This window comes from Peromyscus leucopus, chromosome 3 (genome assembly GCF_004664715.2).
Source record: "Peromyscus leucopus breed LL Stock chromosome 3, UCI_PerLeu_2.1, whole genome shotgun sequence".
Lineage (NCBI taxonomy): Eukaryota > Metazoa > Chordata > Mammalia > Rodentia > Cricetidae > Peromyscus > Peromyscus leucopus.
In genome coordinates this window covers 109,224,753-109,245,600 of record NC_051065.1, presented here as the reverse complement: position 1 = coordinate 109,245,600, position 20,848 = coordinate 109,224,753, and the positions used below count along the sequence as shown (strand labels likewise).

General features: G+C 43.7%; 1 long non-coding RNA gene across 2 annotated transcripts in view; it reads right to left on the bottom strand.

The window, feature by feature from the left end:
* LOC114681577 overlaps positions 1–20,848 on the bottom strand; it is a 338,811-nt gene that overhangs the window by 5,229 nt on the left and 312,734 nt on the right. For both annotated transcript variants that reach the window (XR_003732919.2, XR_005091142.1), the window contains one exon: positions 1,423–1,500. This is a non-coding gene — a long non-coding RNA (uncharacterized LOC114681577). The remainder of the gene's footprint in view (positions 1–1,422; positions 1,501–20,848) is intronic.

Sequence of the window (20,848 nt, the reverse complement as noted above, 5' to 3'; positions counted from 1 at the left end):
CTGCTCAGCAAATACTGGGTGACTAATGCCTCCCACAGGGAAGGAGATGCTTCTTTTCAGTGATTACCATGGTCTCTGTCTTTCTTTTTATTTACTCATGTGCTGATCATGACTTCCACAAACTTTATGAAAAGATCAGAATATCACCATGATGTTATTATAATACCATTTGGTTATTGTTACAATAGATGCTGTTTGAAATATTATAATTTAATATGCTAGACATTTTGCCATGTGCTTTATAAACGATGTTGGACTAAACACAAAACTGGAGCATCATTCCTCCATTGGAGAGGTGACTGTGCTGGACAGTTTTATGTCAACTTGACATAAGCTAAAGTCATCTGAGAGGAGGGAACCACAATTAAGAAAATTCGTCAGTAAGACTGGATCATAGGCAAGCCTATAGGGTATTTTCTTAATTAGTGTTTGATGTCGGAGGGCTCAGTCCATTGTGGGTGGTATCATGGCTGAGCTGGTGTCCTGGGTTCTTAAGAAAGCAGGCTGAGCAACCCACGAGGAACAAACCAATCAGTAGCACTCCATCAAGGCTTCTGCATCAGCTCCTGCCTCCAGGCTCCTGCCCCGTTTGAGTTCCTGTCCTGACTCTTGGATGATTGTCTTAGTCAATGTTCTATTGCAGTGAAAAAACACTGGGATACATAAAGGTCTTAGAAAGGAAAGTCTTATGAAGGGGAGCATGGTGACACACAGGCAGGCATGGTGCTGGAGAGGCAGCTGAAGGTTCTACATCTGAATTGGCAAGAGAGAGAGAGAGAGAGAGAGAGAGAGAGAGAGAGAGAGAGAGAGAGAGAGAGAGAGAGAGAGAGAGAGACTGGGCCTGGGCCTGACTTGAGCATTTGAAACCCCAAAGTCCACCCATAGGAACACACTTCCTCCAACAAGGTCACACCTCCTAGTCCCTAATGACCAAGCATTCAAATATATGAGTCTATGTGACCATTTCTATTCAAACCACCACAGTGATGATGGAAGTGTAAGCCAAATCAACCCTTTCCCCCACAACTTCCTTTCTTGTCATGGTGTTTTACCTCAGCAGTAGAAACCCTAACGATGACACTCTTATGTCTGCAAGGTACTGGAACTGCTTTGAGCAGGAAAATAAGCAGAACGTGATATTGAACCTATTTGTAGGTCCAGGCCTTAATAGACTTAAATGTCTACTTCCTCTCCCTTAGAGTCCTCATTCAAGGGTGAGGCTAGCTTCCAAGTAAGTTCAACAACTGGAAGCATCCCATGCTTTGGGAAAGCCCACATTAGCCACAGACAGCAGACAGACCTAACCAACCATGATCCACCTGCTCTAGCCATCTGTCTTAGTTAGGGTTTCTATTGATGTGAAGAGACACTATGACCACAGCATCTCTTATAAAGGAAAACATTTAATTGGGGCTAGCTTACAGTTTCAGAAGTTCAATCCATTATCATCATGGTGGGGAGCACAGGGGCATTCTGCGGCAGACATGGCACAGGCTACATCTGGATTAGAAGACAACAGGAAAACAAAGCTTGAGCAAAGGAGACCTCAAAGCCCAACCCCACAGTGACACATTTCCTCCAGCAAGGCAACACCTACTTCAACAAGGCCACACTTCCTAATAGCACCACTCTCTTTGGGATTATGGGGGCCAATTACATAAACTACCACACCATCTCAGCCCAGCTACCAGGCTTTCTAGTGGAGAAGCCCTCGGATGGGTCAGCTTTCCTGCCATCTGACTATGTCCTGGAAAGGACTTATGGAGAGGAACACCGTGATCCCACTTGTCAATGCATATAACTGAACAAGCTAATGAGAAAAGTCTTCCTTAAGCAACCACAGGCTGACTTAACAGGATAACAAGATAAGGCATCATTTTATTTAACTTTTATTAAATCTTTTGGAGGCAGAGACTACCATGATGACTATTTGACAGATCAACAAAGAGAGATTATAAGTTTGCCCACGTTTGGTCTAGAAAGGCACAGCATAGGGAAAAGCTGCCTCCATGACTGTACCACCTACAGGTGCTCAGAGGTCAGGGCACATGTTTCGATGTTTCTTTCTTCATTAGAACTAAAAGCATCTGTTTTATGCTCACAGAACACTTCCGGCCTAATAAATAAAAACAACAGTAGTAAAAATAAATGAGGCAGTATCTAGTGAATGAAGTTGATTGGTTGGACAAAAATAACCTGTGTCTAATCTGAAACTCTGTCCTACGAGGGTGAGGAAGTTCCCTGACAATGCACAGGTTCAGGAGGCAGGAGGGGAGGTTCTTGGGACACAGTAGTCCCCTGTGTTCCATATACTTTTTCTTTAAAACCATGGTATTCTCATAGTCAGTGGGAATTTGATGCTTAAGATAAGTATCAGCAATTAACTCTCTCTTTAGACCAGCTATTTTGGGCATTTCTTCTGTGAGTAGCATTTCCTGGTGGCTCTAGAGTTTGACTGAAGTCATTGACTAAAGAAACTCGGTGCTGGAGAGGCAGAGCCAGATGAGACCCTGGGACTTGCTGGTGAGCTAGACTAGCCTTGTTGGCAAGCTGGAGGCCAGTGAGAGTCCCTTTCTCTTACAAAATGGGTAATACTTGAGGAATAATACCTAAGGTTGTCCTGACTGCCACAATGTACATACACACATATAAATGCACACTTGTATACACACACACACACACACACACACACACACACACACAAGAAATTGCAAGAGGCCTAAGCAATGACGGCCTCAATTTCAGTAACTCCTGGATAGTTGCTTTCAACTGGGATGCAGAAGACAATCCACAGGGAAATCTTCAATACCTGGACTGTATCCCATCAAACCACATCAGGAGTGGAGGAGAATCTGTGTGCTCTTGCACGACCCCCAGATGATTGTGCAGGTGAGGTTGAGGGCTGCCCCCTTGAAATAGACCCAGAAGTGCTTAAGGCATCTTTCCCTGGCACACGGACTTTCCAGCCCTCCTCCCTGGCTTATTCCCCCTTTCATTTGGTTCCAGAACTTTAATTTATTAAATTGTTTATTCAGATGTCTGATGGTTACTGACTAGACAGGTACCCTGTACCAATGTGGTGCCATATTGATACCTGCTAACATGGACAAAGGAGAAGAATCTAACTTGTTTATAGACAAAGACAAGTTAGATTTTTGGTTGCATTGTGTTTGAGGTGTTGCCTTCATAGAGTAGAGATGCTTGAGATTTGAGCTGAAGGTTAGGGTGAATGAGCTTCCACCCCCACCCCACCCCCTGCCCAAGTGTGCATAAGGTTGGCTTAGGCACTCTTGGTTGTAGCCCTATCTTGTAGGGAAAGGTTGTTCACTGTGAGCAAGGGTTACATTATAGTGTAAGAGGTTCAGATAGAAAGGGAGAGGGAGAGAGAGAGAGGTGATACACTTCACACAACTCTACCCATTCCCAAAGCAATTCTTGTGTCTCCAAGGAAAACTCTGCCACTCCTATAAAACTAAAGTGAAATATAAAATTGGAAAGCACTCTTTTAGGACATTGGCCACTGCTTATGGGAATGGCATGGTCTTTTCGTGCAGACATTTTCCCAGGGTAAAGCTTATTTGAAAAGTTATTGCTTCTTGCATCTTTTTTCATGGCTTATGAAGACCTACCCAATATAGTCCTTGACTCTTGACAGGGCCTCGTTTATTTCCACAGGTGTCCCTCTTAACTTTTCTCTAGCTACCCTGAGCTTTTAGGACACATGGCTCCTTCCTTCTTTCCTCCTTCCTCTTCTTTATTTTTAGAGAGAGAGAGAGAGAGAGAGAGAGAGAGAGAGAGGGAGAGAGAGAGTGTTCATGTATGCATGTTCATGTGTGCTATGTGTGTGGTGTATTTATGCCAATGTGCACATATATGCAGCGATCAGAAACTGATGGTTGATATCTCTTAGCTCATTCTCCATCTTGCATATTGAGACAGTGATCCTCATTTGAACCCAGAGATCAACCAATCAGCTGATCTAGCTTTTTCTCTTACTCTGGAGTTCCCCTGCCTTAGCTTCCCAAATGCTGAGCTTCCAAATGGGCCACCACACCTGTCCAGCATTTACCCAGGTGCTGGGGATATGAACTCCATCCCTCATACTTTCATAGTATTCATCTTTCCTGCTGAGCCATCTCCCCACAGGCCTTCCCAGGTGCCTCTTGCTAAGCTAAGAACGAACCTAGAGCAGAGCTAGCATCATCTCAGAGAGGCTGTGTCTACACTTAACAGTCACACTTGCCTTCCATTTGGAAAAAGCATCTGTCGCTGACACTTTCTTTATATTTGTCATACTGTTACCTCTACAATGTCGGGACTTTAGAGATTCTCATGCCTGGAAACTAACTGTACACAGGTGTCCAGTAAGTAGCTTGCCTGAAGCTCCCCTGCTGGTGAGAGAGATCCCCTCCTGTAGTAAAATGGGATGCATTTTTTTTCCCTGATCCTCATGTAGCATCCTTCTTAAGCAAATTCTGAGAGACTATAACAGTAGTCACAAGGCAATGCCGATCACTAAAGATGACTCCCAAATGCTTAGTCTAGGGGTAAAACTGGACTGCTGGTGTTGACCTTAAGCGTCAAATTCCCATTGCTTGGTGAGACTGTTTTGTAAGAAAAAAAAGAGTACACAGAGCTTTTGCTAGAGGGCAAACCAAGGGTGGTATATATGCCAAATTCAGAATTTTCCACATTAGTGTCTTTCTTGGATATTACATGTTAAAATAAGATAGGAAAGTAACTGAGCCGTCCTCTTGGGAACAGAGGGTTTGACATTTTAAAGGTCACATCTGTACTCCAAGGCAAGTGTTTAAGAAAATAGAAGCAGGTTCATTCCCCAAGCTCATGACTGGGGCAATTTGAGGACCGTGCTCATGTGACTGATGGACAATGTGGAACAACACAGGTTGACTGATCAGCAAAAGCAGTGCAGATATATCTTCTCAGAGGAAATCAAACTGCAATCCCAGTTCCTAAAGCTGATCAAAGCATAGGAGCTCTGTTTGAAGTGGATTTGTAGCCCGGAGGCCCAGCTCTGCTGGGTAGCCTTACACAATCCCTATTCCCAGGAGGCCCTGGAGGACTGAAGCCTCGTGCTCCACTGAGTGTGATTTGGAAAGCATTATCCCAGATACTGCTTCTCAGATCTCTCCTAGCTAAGAAAACCTGCTACAAGAAAGTTTGAGCTAATCAATGGCAGATACAGCAGGAGTTTGCTTTCTTTGGTTTCATCATCACCGGTGACACCAGACTGGCCAATTGGATCCTTCGGAAGACATCTTGGTGTGCTGAAGCATCTTCTGGAGCCACGATAGATCCGAGATATGGCCCCAGATCTGCATTTCTGACTAGCTGCCAAGGCCTGCTACAAGATTGGGCTCACACACTGAGACATCATGAGGCAGAGAGAAAGAAAATTGGGAATGTGTCTGGCTTTTGAAATCTCAAAGCTCACCTCTAGTGACACACCTATTCCATTAAGACCATACATACCTCCTAATCCTTCCCAGACAGTTTTACCAACCGGAGACCATGCATTGAAACACGCGAGCCTATGGGAGCCATTCAAACGACCACATTCCACTTCCTGGGCCCCACAGGCTGGGGGCCATCACTGGGGGTGTGCTTTGAGAGTTCAAAGGGCCACATCATTCCCAGTTATCTCTCACTTTTTGCCTCCTTCTTGTGGTTCAAGATGTAGCTCTCAGCTAATGCTCCAGCACCATGCCTGCCTGGCTGCTGCCAGGTTCCTTGTCTATGAGATGGTCATGGACTCACCCTCTGAAACTGTAAATTCCTGATAAACTCTTTCTTCTAGAAGTTGCTTTGGTCCTCATGTTTGGTCACAGTAATAGTAGTAGCTTGCTGTGACTGGCCCGACCATCTGTGTTGGGGAGGAATGTGGAAGGCTTTGGTATTTGGGGCTAGGAAAGCAGCTGAACTCTGTAAGCAGGGCTTAATTGGCCATTACCATTGGAGCTGGGAAGATGGTCATGCTAAGAGCAATATGGACTCTGGAGGCCCTGCTCAAGAGGTTTCAGAGGGAAACTTAATATTAGGAATAGGGCTAGAAACGGATGTGATACTTTGCCAAAGAATGTGGCTGCTTTTTGCCCTTGTCTGAAGAATCTGCTTGAGGGTAAACTGAAGAGTTCTGGATTAATTTCACTGGCAGAGGAGATTTCAAGACAGCCTAATAATAACTCTGTCACTTGGTTATTAGTAATCACTCCTGTGAAGATCTGCCATGAAAAAGAGCAGCTAGGGCAAAAAGAAACACAAAATGTACAGTTTGGGAAAAGGGCACCAGGACATTTAACACTGGAGACAAGGCCTGTACTAAGGAGATGAGAGGCTTGATGGGAAGCGGAATGAAGGAAGCGGTAACCTCAGGGCAAGACCCCACCCAGCTAAACCTCTACCTTGTAATAAGAAAAGACCTAAGGAAAACTGCTACTAAAGCAACAACCAAAACAAACAAATCTTATGTGATTCAAGGAGATGGCCAGGTTCTATTCTAAACAGAGAGTTGACCATGACAGCATCCGCCTCATGATTCTGGGTTTAGAGTCATGAAGAATACAGGAGCAAAGGTCTTGTAGACTCTTTCCTTGTAGATGAAGAGAGCCACTGAGGCCAGACATTTGGGGGGCATCCCCTGCATTCGGGCCCAGAGAGCCCATTTCATGAAGCTGCAAAAGTGAAGCCCGGATTGTGTTAGAGATCCAAAGATGCTGGAGATGCCAGAGCTGTGGGATATTTGCCAAGGAGAGCTGCAGACGGTGTGGAATTAGACTAAGAGAGAGAAGTGTTACAGTCAGCAAAGCTGTAAGAAAGAAGCACCCAAGCCTGTTAGCATTCAACGTGGAGCTGCAAGATATAGTTTTCCCTGCTATGGCCACTTTTGATTTGTTTTCTTTTGGATGTATATAATTTTGTACTATTTGATATTTTTTTTTTTTTACAGTTTAATTGAGCCTTGAGTCTCAGAAGAGACATTGAACTTTTAAACTTTGTTGAAATTGTGAAAAACTATGGGGACTTCTGAAGTTGAACTAAATGCATTTTGCATTATGATGTGGCCACGTGCCTATGGGGGCCAGGGAGTGGAATGTAGTCGTTTGAATAAGAATGCCCTCCATAGGCTCATAGATCTGAATTTTTGGTCATAGTGGTGGAACTGTGTGAGAAAGATTAGGAAGTGTGACCTTGTTGGAGGAGGTGTGTCACTGGAGGTAAGTTTTGAGGTTTCAAAAGTTCAAGCCATTCTCAGTTAGCCTTCTCTGCCTCCTGCTTATGGATAATATGTAAGCTCTCAGCAACTGCTCCAGCACCATGCTGGCCTGCCTGTTGCCATGTTCTTGATCATGATGGTCATGGACTCTAACTCTCTGGAATTCTGAGCCCCCATATTAAATGCTTCCTTTTATAAGTTGCCTTGATCATGGAGCATTGTCATGGTAATAGGAAAGTAACTAAGACAGGGACTTACCTCCTACCTCTAGGGACCGAGGAAGGGCAGCAGCAACAGTCTGTAATGTTTTGGGAGTCTCTTGGACAACCCTGGTCCCTACCTACATTCTTAAATATTTCTCCTTGTATACACAGATAAGTGTCATCCTCATCTCTCATCAAGAAAACTTCTTTTTGCAACAGATGGAAACTATTACAGAAAGCTACAACCAATAAAGTCGTTAGCACTGCAAAAATGAGATCTGAAGTTGTCCTCTGGCCTCTTCGTGTATATGTACACACATGTACACATCCTCATACACACAAGTACATCCACATCCACACCAACATGCACACTCACATACACACCCCACTGTAATGAGTCTTTCTCTGGATTGCCAGCTCCCAAATAACAACACAGAGACTTCTTATTAGTTATAAAAGCTCAAACTTAGCTTAGACTTGTCCCACTAGCTCTTATAACTTATATTAACCAATTTATTTTAATCTACATCCTGTTGCATGGCTCATTACCACATCTCTCCATACTGCTCATGCTGCTTCCTCTGCATTTGGCTGGTGACTCTGCCTTCTTATTCACAGAGTTTTCTCTCTGCCCTGAAGTCCTGCCTGTACCTCCTGCCTAGCTATTGGCCATTCAGCATTTTATTACACCAATCGCAGCAATACATTTTGACATAGTGCACAAATATCCCACAACACACCACACAAAGAGTGGAAATACAGTAGGCATAACAACAATGGCCTATGGATAGCAGGGGAAATGAACTGGAACCTGGCTCTGTCTCCCCATTTATGCAAGGTGTAATCTTAATTTTGCTCCACTGCTTTGACTTTTTCTCAAGAATGAATTGGAGACACCAATAGATGTAATGTCATGAGATTTTGTGACTGCTTACTTAAGGGTTACTGTGAAATGTTTAACCCATAGTCTACAGTGCACGGTCAGAGCTGAAACCAGTAGGAGCCCTGTGGATGCCCAAAGCAAGGCAAATGATGCTATCAGTGCCAGCCAAGCCCACCGTGGGGCCTCCTATTAAGAGCTTCAGGTGGGTTAGCCATGAGCCACCCACGTCCTGGGCTTATGTAATAGGACAGAGTGGACAAACCTGGTTTTGCACAGCTTCCAGGTAAACCTTTCTATAAGGTAAATGATGTCACTGCTGTAGGGCCACAAGTTTACTGAGATACTGAGGAATGGAGTTACTGCTTGGAGGCCAGAGGACAACCACATAGAGACAGTCAGGGGGTGGAAGGAGTAGAGTGTGTAAAATGAATTCTCCATAGGCCTCTTTCTACAAGGTCCAAATATTGGCAGCCCAGCTTAGAGCCTGCTACAGATAACTGGTACAAGGGTTTCTGGGCAATGTGTTTCAATCATCGGCCAGACATTGTACGCAGGTTATTTTTAGCCTGATTACTAAACGGAAGAATGTGACTTTGAAAGTCATGCTTTAAGAGTTCTCTTGGGTAGCCAAGCTTGTGTGATCATTACTACCAGGAAGTGTGTTTTCTCAAGTGTTCCAAGTTTTTGATATAGTTGTGATCTTCAAACACTCTGCTCCCTTACTGTGTGAGTAAAATTCTGTTTGTCTAATGAGATACCTTGAGTTTGTGGGGAAGTACTTGAGGAAATATGAGCAGCATAGACTAACATAGATATCACATTAAATATTCTAGGTGTGTTGAGGTAAAAGTACTGCATGTTATAAATCGGCATGACTTTTCCTGTACCTCAGTTATGAGTCAGAGTTGCTTTTTGTTTTGTTTTTGCAGTTGTAAGTGATAGACACTAATTCAAACCAGCTTAGACTAAGGAGAAGTTACCAGATTTATAACTAAAAAATCCTGAGGATTCATGGCTGGCTGGCTGCATTCTCTCAAACAATGACCTAGTTAATGGACCTCTTTACCTCTTGGCTTCCTGTCCACTGTGTTGGCCTTACACTCTTGTGTTGACTCATCTTTGAATGTCCCCAGAAGACCTTGGCATAGTCTACCAACTTAGCATCCACACAAGAAAAAAAACAAAACAAAAACCCAGTAACTTCTTGAACTGTATCATCACAATCTCCAGCTGAGCCTGGTTCTTTTGGTGTCCTTCTTTCATCAATCAGAGAACTGTGCGAAACCACGTGGAAGACACACTCCCCACCATCAAGGATACTGAGCCTGTGGTATCTGTTAGGGTTTAAATGAGAAATGCCGACTGTCTGGAGCACATGAAGCCCTTTGGGCACTGTGTTCTGGATGCTGACTGTCTCTATGTGAGTGAATATTCCTTAGAGATTTTCTTCCTGACATGTTGACTTCCTTTGGCTTCCTCAGTCTTCTTGAAGGTCAGTCACTCAACTCCTGCAACCTTTCACAGTTGTAGAAAGAAGGAAGACACTTGCAGCTGTGGGCTGGAAATAAGTGCTGCTTCTGGGCTTTCCTAGGAAACATGGAGATGTCTCTGTGCATCATCTATGCAGTGTCGCCGGCAACAGAAGAAGGGGCCCACAGTCCGTCTTAGCCAGAGCTCCCAGAACCATCTACCCATAGCCAATCTGAAAATGCATTTACAGAACTAATTACTGAGGCATTTTCAAATGAGAATCGTTGTCCTTATGTGGAACTTTATTCATTGAGATCTGACATGATATGTGGAAAAAAAAAAAAAAAAACACCTTAGCTTATTAATGAGGCAGAAGGAAGAATTCCATTTGTCCAGTGTTTAACTGAAGATCTGTGGATTTAGAAAGGGCCTGGGAGATAAAACAGGGACACCAATAAAATGCACTTTTACTTACCTCATGGGGGGCTGTTTGTAAAGGACCAACAGTAGTGTTGTGTGTTGTGGAATATTCTTATATTCTTTACGCTGTGTAAAGATGTGTCACTGTGACTGGTTTAATAAAAAGTTAAACAGCCAATCGCCAGCTAGATGCAGAAAGAGAGAGAGAGAGAGAGAGAGAGAGAGAGAGAGAGAGAGAGAGAGAGAGAGAGAGAGATATGCAGGAGGAGAGGGAAAGGCCACAAGTCACGTGACAAGCATATGAACAAGTTAATTTAGGTTATAAGAGCTAGTGGGACAAGCCTAAGCTATAGGCTGAGCTTTCCCAATTAATGTAATCTTTTGTGAGCTGGCAGCCCAAAGAAAAATCCATCTACACACTAGGGGCTGAAGAAATGATTCAGAAGTTAAGAGCATTTGGCTGCCCTTGCAGACCACTCAGGTTCAGTTCCCAGCACTCACGACAGGCAGTTCACAAACACCTGTGTCTCCAGCTCCATGTGATCTAATGCCCTCTTCTGGTCTCTTCAGGCACCCATACTTATGTGTACACACACACACACAGAGACAATTATACATATATTCTAAAATAACAATAAATAAAAGTAATTTAAAAAAAATGTCAACAGTTATGCACTGCTTGCTGTCTGTCAACCCATTCACTAACTCTACTTTTTGGAATGGAAAATACTATTATTATTTCCATTTTCTAGTTGAGGAAACTGAGGTACTATGAGGGCCATCTGCAAGAACGGCACTGCATGGAACCTTCAGGTCATTGTTATCTGGATCCTGGGCTCTAACACACTAGGAATATCAGATATTTTGGCAATTCATAGGCCATTTATTTTTAAAATTTAAATTAAGTATTGAAGGCCTTTGCAGTGCCAGAGATTAGATGTGTGTGATAGAGAATTTTTGAAAAATAATTTCCAGATAGTCCCTGAGAGGAAAAACAACAATACCTAAAACTTACAGGCACTTTGTGGTATGGTTTTTATAAAAACTTCACAGGTTCCATTCTCTGACCTCACCCAGCTTCCTGAGTTAGGGACTGTCTCCAGTTTAGAGTAAGGGATGAGGTTCATAGAGAAACTTATGATGAGGTCTATGGAGTGAGGAGTGGAGCTGTGAATTGAACCACCCAGCTGCAATCTTTGCTTTTGATGTCTTGTGCTATGACAACCAACTGGATCCTGTCATCTCCTAGTGGAGACCAATCACACCCTCTTAGGATCCAATTACGTTGTGTGTATATGTGTGTATGTGCCTGCATGTGAGCATGGGTGTAGAGGTCAGAGGTCAACCTCGGTTGTCATTCCTCAGATGCCATGCATCTCTTTAGGGCGGGAGGGCAGGGTCTCTCACCAGCCTGGAACTCTTCAATTTAAGTAGGCTAGCTGGCCAGAGAGCCCCAGGGGTCTGTTTGTCTCTACCTCCCAAGCACTGACACTACAAGTGTGTGCCGCCCTACCAAGCTTTTTTATGTGGCATATGAGAATCTGAACTCAGGTCCTCGTGCTTGTTAAACAAGAACTTTACTGACTGGGCCATTTCTCTAGCTCCTAATTTACCAGGTGTTAGTCATCAAACAATATTATTCCCTGCTGAGAGAAGGAAAGAAAGTCTTGCTTTGTAGCCCAGCCCAGCCTCTAAATGTGATCCTCCTGCCTCTGCCTCCTGATAACTGAGATTCACAGGTATGGATCATCATATCTGGCTTAATCTTGAAATTTTTTTTTTAAAGTCCTTTCAAAACAACTCACAATGAATGTTTCATAGTAAAATTCAATTGTAAAAGGAAACAAAGTGGAGTAAGATTTGTGTTGCCGAGGAAAGGAACAGTGCTGTGTGCTATGGGATAATGCTTTGTACACTGGTTTAATAAAATGCTGATTGTCCAGCAGCCAGGCAGGAAGTATAGGCAAGGGGAGCAGGCTAAAGGAATGCTGGGAAGAGGAAGAGCAGAGTCAGGAGTTGCCAGCCAGACACAGAGGAAGCAAGAGGACAAGGCAGAACTAAGAAAAGGTACCAAGCCATGTGGCTAAACATAGATAAGAATTATGAGTTAATTTAAGTGTAAGAGCTAGTCAGTAATAAGCCTGAGCTAATGGCCGAGCAGTTATAATAATTAATATAAGCTTCTGAGTGATTATTTTATAAGCAGCCAGGCTGGGCAGGGTCGGGCAGGGTCGGGCAGGACTGAAGGAACTCAGGAACTGAGAAACTTTCCAGCTACAGCTGTGTTTTCATTCACTCTACACATTTCCCAACAGCTTTGGCTATCATGGTCTGTGTGGGGTGCAAGATGCTGACATGTATTCATACACGCTCTGGTGACAGGCATCTAAAGACGTACGGGACCTTTGCTACATTTTGACCTAGAGGAAAGGTAGAACCGTATTGGGAGGTTTGGCAGATGCACTTGTCCGAGCCAGTGAAGGCATCTCCCAGCAGCTGGTTATGGAAGACATGCTCCACCAAAGGAATACGATACTTACAAAACTGTCTATTGGAGAACAACTTCAACTGCACATTTTAAAGAATGCCACCTAGCAGATCCTGAAACGGTGCACATCAGGTGCTTTCCAGTACTGGCTCGGGTGCCCCCTGGTCCCACCAGGTCCTTTATGTCTGCTGTGTTAGTCAGTTGTTAATAATTTGCCATCCATGCATCTTCCCCATTATCACAACATGGCTGCCGTTACTCCAAATGACATCAAGGTAGAAAGTGGGCAACGGAATGGTGGTGGAAAAAAAGTATCTCCCTTGTGATGGTACTCTCTTTTTGTGGTGATGTATTGTATACACTAATAAACTTGCTGGGGACCAGGGGACAGAGTCAGCCACTAGATTAGACACAGAGGCCAGGCAGTGGTGACACACACCTTTAATCCTAGCACTCAGGAGGCAGAGATCTGTCTGGATCTCTGTGAGTTCAAGGCCACACTGGGAACAGAGCCAGGCATGGTGGCACACATCTTTAATCCCAGCACTTGAGATGGCATGCCTTTGCTTGGGAAGGACACACGCCTTTAATCCCAGGAAGTAATATGGCAGGACACAGAAAGGTATATAAGGTGTGAGGAAACAGGAACTCACCCTCTTGAGGCTGAGGATTTCATAGAGGTAAGAACGTGGCTGGCTTGTTCTGTTTCACTGCTCTTTCAGCTTTCACCCCAATATCTGGCTCTGGGTTTTTTTATTTATTTTATTTTATTTTTTATCAATAAGACCATTTAAGAGTTCATGATGCACACTGCAGCTGACTTGGCCAACCTAGTGGTTTCTGCTACAGAGTGCAACATTGCGATCTACCGTAAGCATCTTCAGCTGATGTAACCGTGAGTACAATGGCCCCCTACTCACTTCCTGCACCCGGGTAGCTTGGTGAAGTTAACCATGAAGAAGTGGCGAACAAGTGGGAGACAGGGAAACACACGTGCTATTTATTGCTGTGAGGTTTGAAACTCTCCCCAGGGAAGTTAACAGACTGAAATCAGGGGGCTTACATCTTCCCATGGGAGTGATGTAGCTAGAGTTTTCCTGCCTGGTCCACAGTCAGGACAAATCTCTGTCACCCGCCAGTCCCACAGTCACTCAGACCCAACCAAGTAAACACAGAGACTTATATTGCTTACAAACTGTATGGCCGTGCCTGGGAATTTACCTAACATGCACAAAGTAATTGGTTGAATCCCTAGTATCATAAAATTTAATTACTTAATCAATTATGTAAAATAAATAGCTATGCACCTTCAATCTCAGCACTCCAAAGGCAGAGGCAGGTAGATCTCTCTAAATTTGAGGTCACCCTCATCTGCATAACAAGTTCCAGGCCAGTCTGGGCTGCACAGCGAGACGCTGTTTCTACATAAATAAATGAATAAATAGGTAGATGAACTCAACCTATCTGCCATGTATTATTTAGTAGAGGCATGAAATAATAGCATCTGCCTTTCTAGCAGCAGATTGCTAGAAGACACTGTGCTATGCATGCTCTGTCAAGCGTTGCTACGATTTGTAACTTTGCTGATCCAAGAACTCAGTCTGGTCATGTCATAGAGAACATGTCAGATCCATAGGCACAGGCCTTTGCAAACTAAGCTTATAAAAGAGTGGTTTACAAATCTAAATGTCCATGGATTCTTATGGCAAGAACTTGCTGGGCTCAATGTGGCACATAACGTTAGTCTTTATTTAGAAGCAACTTTTATAAATGTTGCTTAGATTGGTAAGCAGGTTTCTCAGCACAGAATCATTATTTGCCTCAAGTGCACATGTCTTGAGGTCCTAAGGATTAAATAATCTGAAATGCTTTGGCTTTAGTCAGTTTCCACTCACTTTATAACACTTGTCAAAGCCTTTCACATCTTTATCAGCCTTCTGAGTTTTCTAAAGGACTTCCCAACTTGCCCGTGTTACAGGATCATGTGGGGATTAACTTAAACATTACCCTCAACATAAACAGAATAGTGTTATATGTAGGTGCTTGCATGTGTAAACCCAGGAGGCAAACTTAGGTAGCATTTAAAGAACTATCAACAAGAATCTTTTCTCAGATGTTTTGGATGCTTCTGCTATAATGGTTAACACAGACCTGGTTGATTTGCAAACGAGAAATTATAAATACTCCTTTTATAGTTAAAGGCAGTGATTCATGATGACTGTTCCTCCTTCCATGAACACAGTATGTGAGTGGGGAAACCTAGCCACCTCTGTCTTCTGGGACTTACAATGAAGCTCCTGGACTTAATGAAAGACTGTCACGTGACAGAGTCCTATGTTAAGCTGCCCCACCCACCCCAGACAGTCATAGGCAAGGTGAACATTTTATGAAAGAGGTGAGGTGAAGTTCTGAACACTGAGTAGGGTTCTCCGAGCTTGTCACCTTCGTGCTTATCTGTGAAGATAGTCATGTGCAGGAGAGTAGGCTTTGATCTAAGACTTGCTTGCACAGTGACTTCTTATGGGGGGGGGGGACAAGTTTGAATCATAAAGAGCCCGTCTGAAGGATAAAAATATTTATGAAAATAACTGTGTTGTTCAGCCAAGTAGGCTGAAGGCTCTTGGCCATGGAACTGGTGTTCTTACAACATACTTTAGAGAACAGAGGTGATAACTCATGAGCAGGGAGTTCATAGAATACACATTTGGTTCTTTTTTTATTTGGAATATTTTCCCATTTTCTGATTTATTGGGTAATCTGCAAGGACAATCCTAGGTATCAAAATGAAATCCCATTTGATTTTGTATCTAATGACCTGATTTATTGAAATTTTTGAGTAAATTTGAGAAAGTTCAGGGGAAAAAAATCAAAACCTCTTCACAGGTAATGGTGATTTGCTAAGATGCTAGGCTCTTGGGCATCATCTAGATTCTTCTGCAGGCTTCCATGGTTTCCTGTTTATAGAGTATCATTTAACTGACTGGGGAAATCTCGATTTTAGAGGCATGGTGCTTGCTGTAAGATGGATGCTGGGCAAGAAAGTCCTTTGTGGGAATAACACTGCTTTTCTGTAGCATCCACATATTTAGTACTCAGCTGGAACATGGAGAGCCTCTGGGAATAAATGCAGTAGTTGATTCCTGCCCAAATCCTTTTGAGAAGAGGAAGTGGGTCCTTTCTAATCTTTGACACACAAAAGCACATTGCTTGATAACGGATATTCCACCAAAAAGCAAAATCCAAACAAGCAGCATCATTTTGCTCTAGCCTACATACAGTGTGAGTGAGATCCCAACTATGTGAATGGTGGGAGGAAAAGAAGGCCTATCCCAGTCAGTGGCCGCTGTCCACAATACGAGCATTGAGCTCACGAGGACCGATCCACATCCACTGCCACTTCTTCCTGCGCTCTGGAATTTGGACTTCGGTCCGCATTTGTTGTTCCTGCTGTGGCTGTGGTGTTTGGGTGTGGGTGGAGCAGGGCTGCACCAGTGCTAGGCAGGTAGGTACTCACCCCTCAGTCTAACCTTTTCTTTGTGTCTGTATATCTGTGGTGTGTGTGCGTATATGTGTGAATGCACGTGTGTGTGGGTGCCTGTGCACATGAGTATGGGTGCATTTAGAGGTCCCGGACCTCATAGCTCGCCCCTTTATTCACTGAGGCAAGGTCCTTCAACTGAACCCAGAGTGCCCCAGTATGGCTAGTTTTGCTAGCTGGCTTGCTCCAAGGATTCCCCGTCGCAGCCTCCTGAGAGCTCAACTTCTAAGCAGGCCTCCACACCCAGCCAGCACTTATGTGGGTGCTAATGATCCATGCTTCAGTCCTCCTGCATGCTCAGCAAGCGCCTTATCCACTGAGTCATCTCCTCAGCCTCCTCCCCCGTCTGATTTTTTATCTTCTAGATCTTCATGCTCTTGTTTTATGTGTGCACATGTGTGGGTGAATGGGTGGGTACGTGTGCGTGTGGAGGCTAGACATCAGCATCAATTTTCATCTTCAGTTGCTTCTGTTTTAATTTTTTAAGATTGAGTCGCTCACTGAATCTGGAACTCACCCATTGGCTAGAGTGTCTGGCCAGCAAGCCCCAGGCATCCTTCTGGCTCCACATCCTCAGAGCTGGGAATCCAAGAGCCCCATATCACCAAGCGCAGCATTTTATAGAGGGTTTAGGAGATGCAAATTCAGGTTCTTGTGCTCATGGGGCAAGCACTTTACCAACTGTGTTACCTCCAAGGCTCCTTGATTGCTCTTCTACAGAGAACTACAGTGTTCTTTTTCTAGACCATTTATCTTTGTGTCAGTACTTCTAAGGCTTGGTCTTCTCTGTCATGAGCATCATTTTGAAGGCAAGTGTTGCCTTAGTCATTTCTTCTGGTTAAGGTATAAATGAGATCAGTGCCATGTTACCTCAGTGTTGGCCAACCAGATGCTCCTGCACCTAGTTTGGAGTCACACAGCTGCAGACACATAGTCCTCTGTCTTCCCATCACACCAAGCCCTTGACCAAGGCCCTCCCTTGAGTTAGGTTCTATGCTAACATCTTCACTGCTCTGTTAGACAAGGACCTTGAACACTGGCCTTTGTGTCTCTCCGGCCCTACGGATGTTAACCAGAGCTTTCTCCCAAGGAAGCATCAGATGTTCATTAGCCATGTAAACTCATTTCTAGGCCTGTTTAGGGCACTGTTGAAGGGGAAAGGTGTTGGCTTTGCTGGAGCCAGATATAGGGGAGGAGGCTTGGTTCTATCACTACAGCAAAGTGAAGTGCCGGGGGGAAGACTGTTCAGAAAACTGGAGGTAGAGAGTGCAGGGTAAAAACAACAACAACAAAACAGTGTGTGGGGATGGAAACGGAGGTGTAGCTCTGTCTTTGGGACTGAGCTCATTGAGGCTGTATGTGAACATCAAGAAGTCGACAGCAGTAGGATTTCAAACATCTTGGACTTCACTGTTTACCATAACAATCAGTAGCCAGATGTTATTTAAACTTAAAATTAATTAAAATGAGATGAAGTGAAAAATCTAGTTTGTGAACTCATTATTAAGCACCACATACCGGATACTCAGTAACCCCTGGGGACTAGGGACTGTGCAGAACAAAAGCACAAACAGCATTTCCACTTTCTCAGAACATGTCTGGGACAGCATTGCTCTTGTTTGTTCGTGATTCTTGAAGCATTAGCTGAGCATCATCTTTGTCCTTGGCCCTGCTCCAAGGAGGGTTTCAAAGCAGAAGTTCTGGAGCAGTCCAGTTCGGGTACTCACAGCATGACCACAGGCAAGCCACTTATCCACTCTGGGCTTTACTTTTATCAGCTATACAATCAAGAGTAATTTATGCAGTTCATGGAGTTGTTGAAGGATTACATGAGTGTGTTTGTCTAATGTGCCTGTTTATGTATGCACCTGTATATGCATATATTCATGCAAATATATTTAATGCATTTGTGCGTGCATACACATAGATATTCATATGTGCCTTAGCACAGTTTCTGAATGGATTCACTGATGGCAGAATATGAAGTCTTATCGATTGTTGGTGTTTATTAGAGTGATGTTGATAACAACTGTGGCTCCTCCCACTGCCCAGTTTATCATCCAGCAAATTGGTAATTGTACACTAAGCCAGGCATGAGGCCCATGACTGGAATTCTAGTGTTGAGGATGCTTAGACATGAGGATAACAATGTATTTGAGGCAATCCTAGACTATCTGAATTTTAGGTCAATCAGAGTCACTCAGTGAGGCTATATTTAGAAAACAACACCAACTTAATAATGATAAAAACTATGTAACATAGAGGGCTGAAGAAGGAGAGAGTACTATAGGGAAAGCTTTTTAAAGGGGTGCCATTTACACTGAGATGAAGCGGGGTGGGGGAGATGCCAGCCTTGCAGAGGGAGGAGCAGTGGAAGAACACCTGGAAAGGGGAAGTGTATTTTCTGCACAGCAGGATGTTGCAACCACAACACAGGGAACACTGTGCAGTAGCTGGCTGGGGTGGAAGGTGATGCTAGAAAGCCTGCAGCAGAGAAAGGTGTTTAAATGTTCCTCCCCGGGCTATGTGAGGCCCATAGTGGAGGAGAAGGGAGAATGAACTCAAAGAACTACACTCCAGGAGAAGGAAGAATTCAGACTCAGTTGGAAGCACGGAAATGGAGAGAAATGATCAATTGCTAAGCATGTTTGAGGTAAAGAGACTTGCTGGAGAGCTGGGGAGCAGCATTCTGGTGATAGTAGTGTTTGACCTCATGGACTAGGCTAGTGGGATTTTCATCTCTTGAGATAAGACTTGTAGGGAATGTTCTTGTTGAAGAAGAGCTAAAATGACTTGAAGGCAAGAGTCTGCAAGAAATAGAAAATCTGGTGTCCAGATAAAAGGCTGCAGCTAGCTGAAGAGGATGTTGGCATCATTGGTGTCTAGGTGACACTGTGCATGAATGACATTCAATGAATGACATATTGTAGGATAGGGGACTGGTTTTCAACAGTTGGGCTAAAAGTCAAAGGAAGGGAAAAGGAAACCAGAAGAATATAAGAAAATGTTGTAAATAAAAACCTTGATAGAAGTATGCTTAGTATTCAGGATGTGTCAAAAACCTTACAATTTAAGAGCATCTCAATTAAGCAAGAGGAAAAAGACTTGAATGGTTATTTGTCTAAAGAAGATATACCATCTTTGTACATTACAAAAACATAAATGAAAGTCACAAGGAAATGCCAGTCCACTAGGATGCTGTCTTAGTCGGGGTTTCTATTGTGGTGATAAAGCACCATGCCCCAAAGCCAATTTGAGGAGGAAAGAGTTCATTTCAGTTGGCAGTTGACAGCTCATCCTCGGGGCAGGAACCCAAGGCAGGCACGCAGTAAGCAGGAACTGAAGCAGAGATCACAGAGGAACAGTTGCCTGGCTTGCTCCTCATGGCTCGCTCAGTTTGCTTTTTTATACATCCTATGACCATCCACTTCAGGTGTGGCGTCAACCAAAGTGGTCTGGGTTCTCCTCTGTCAACTAACCACAGGCCGATCTGGTAGAGGCGTTTTTCTCAATTGAGATTCCCTCTTCTCAAAGGACTCCAGCTTGGGTCAAGTTGACAATATGCTAACCAGGACATATGCTGTCAGGAGTAAATGTTGGCAAAAATGTGAAGATGTTGGAACGTTTTTCAGTTGCTCTAGAAGTGTAAAATGATTCTACTTAATCTTAATCAAATCATTATAATTCTCATTAGCTATCCTACTAGTGGATTTCTGTTAAGTCTTCTTCATGTACCTAAAGGCTAAAAGTGGTGGTCTGAATGAAAATGGCCTCCCATAGGCCCATAGGGAGCTGTGATATCGGAGGTGTGGCTTTGTTGGAATACGTGTGGCTTTGTTGGAGGAAGTGTGTCACTGGGGGTGGGCTTTGAGGCTGCCTGCTGATTCAGATGTAGACCTCTCAGCTCCTTCTCCAGCACCATGTCTGCCTGCATGCTGCCATGTCCCTCCATGATGATAATGGACTAAACTTCTGAAACTATAAGCTAGCCCCAATTAAATGTTTTCCTTTATAAGAGTTTACTCTTGATCTTTTTTTTGTTTTGTTTTGTTTTGTTTTGTTTTGTTTTGTTTTGTTTTTTCGAGACAGGGTTTCTCTATGTAGCTTTGTGCTTTTCCTGGAACTCACTTGGTAGCCCAGGCTGGCCTCGAACTCACAGAGATCCGCCTGCCTCTGCCTCCCAAGTGCTGGGATTAAAGGCGTGAGCCACCACTGCCTGGCTCTTGACAGCTGAGTAATATTTCGTTTGTGTATATGAATCACATTTTCTTTATCTGTTTATCAGTTGACAGACATCTTGGTTAATTCCATTTCCTGATTACTGTGAACTGAACCACAGTGAACATGGATTTGCAAGTGTCCCTGTGGTAGACTATAAAGTCCTTTCTACCCAGGAGTTACATAGCTAGGTCTGATGGATTCTGTATCTAGGTGTTTTGTTTGTTTCTTGTTTGTTTAGAAAACTCCAGAGTGATTTCCCAGTGGCTACAGTAGTTACTAGTTTACATTCCCACAAACACTGTGTATGGATTCTCCTTTTCCCCATCCTCACCAGCATTGGTTGTCATTTGCATTCCTGACTGCCTCTGACTGCCATGAGATTAAATTTTAA